This window comes from Dendrobium catenatum, unplaced genomic scaffold (assembly GCF_001605985.2).
Source record: "Dendrobium catenatum unplaced genomic scaffold, ASM160598v2 original_scaffold_44641, whole genome shotgun sequence".
NCBI classification, from domain to species: Eukaryota; Viridiplantae; Streptophyta; class Magnoliopsida; order Asparagales; family Orchidaceae; genus Dendrobium; species Dendrobium catenatum.
In genome coordinates, this window is record NW_021363097.1 from 1 (window position 1) to 1,294 (window position 1,294).

At 32.6% G+C, this 1,294-nt stretch overlaps 1 long non-coding RNA gene across 1 annotated transcript; it reads right to left on the bottom strand.

The window, feature by feature from the left end:
* Positions 1–42: 42 nt before the first annotated feature.
* On the bottom strand, positions 43–765 carry LOC110104597. The gene is made up of 3 exons (XR_002304060.2): positions 650–765; positions 505–580; positions 43–415 (listed from the first exon to the last, which is right to left on the bottom strand). It is a non-coding gene; the product is annotated as an uncharacterized LOC110104597 (long non-coding RNA).
* Between the last annotated feature and the right edge of the window lie 529 nt (positions 766–1,294).

Genomic DNA, 1,294 nt, shown 5'->3' on the forward strand with positions numbered 1-1,294 from the left:
CTTCAGGCGACAGGCATAAATACTAAGTTTCTGAGACAAGATGAAGCAAGATCAAAGGTCTTCTAGTCATTATCAAGAGCATAACAGAAAAAAGAAACCAGTTCAGGCACAAAAAGAGATTATTAAAATCACAAAAGTATAAATTCACTTTAAAAGGAGCCTAAGCAATGCGTCAGATCACTGAACAGTTGGTTTCTCACTGAAACTTTAGAAAGTAGAAAAAAAAATATCGTTATTAGCAGATATTCATTAAAAAAAAAAGACTGAAGAGTAATAAATTCCAATATGTATATTACCCTACCAAAATAAATAAAGCAGAATGAGAAGTCTAATATGTGCAGAACTGAAATATAATGTACCTAGACTGACGCAGGAAGTCATTGAAATATAGCCGTGAAAAACATTTTTGCACAAGCTGTTACAACAGTTTAGAATTTGGTTTAAACATTCTGCTATAAATCAGAAATTACATTCTGCAAGGTCATTCAAACTTAATTCTGATACCTTGTTGTATGGAGAATGGAATACGAAAGAGTCGGCATCAGAAATTGAAAATGGTTTACCTTCAAACTTCTCATACCTAAAAGAAAATCACACCAGTATCAGGTTTCAGCAAACATATAGGCAAACAAAACAATCACAAGCTTACTTGCTACAATAACGATTGTAACATGAATCAAGAGCCATGAGGTAGCATGTTTGTGATAGTTTCCCGTCCACAACCTGCAAAGAAAGAATACAATTCAATAAGCACCCATATCATCGTACACATCTAACATAAAAAGAGAAACAGAAGCCACATCCGAATTGTTTGGGTTCAGTTCCACACATCCTTTTTCAGCGTTTTCCAACTAAAAAGGGGCTTTCAATGATAATTTCAGTTTAGTTAAAACATTCTAAACAACTTCTATAACTTCACTTTCACCAAATCATTACCTACATTGCAGTTTCTCATTTATTCTAGGCTCCTAGCCTTAAAGATGCTGCTTATGCTCACTTCTATACATGCTTTGTATTTAAGGATGTTTAACAAGACAATTGTTGCCGAAGATTTATTAATAACTCAATATACTCAATTATAAAAAGAGAGAAATTTTATGACATTAATATGAGATCATTTCTACCTCAAATCATATATCATAATCAGTGCCAAACACACTATGAAGCACTCAAAATAAATATTTCATTACCTGATATGCACAGGTAATAATGGAACTGCGGGTTTAGGATCATTAACGGGAGCAAAATTGACAAATGAAATAAAGAATCCAACAGAAAATGAAATATTATGAAA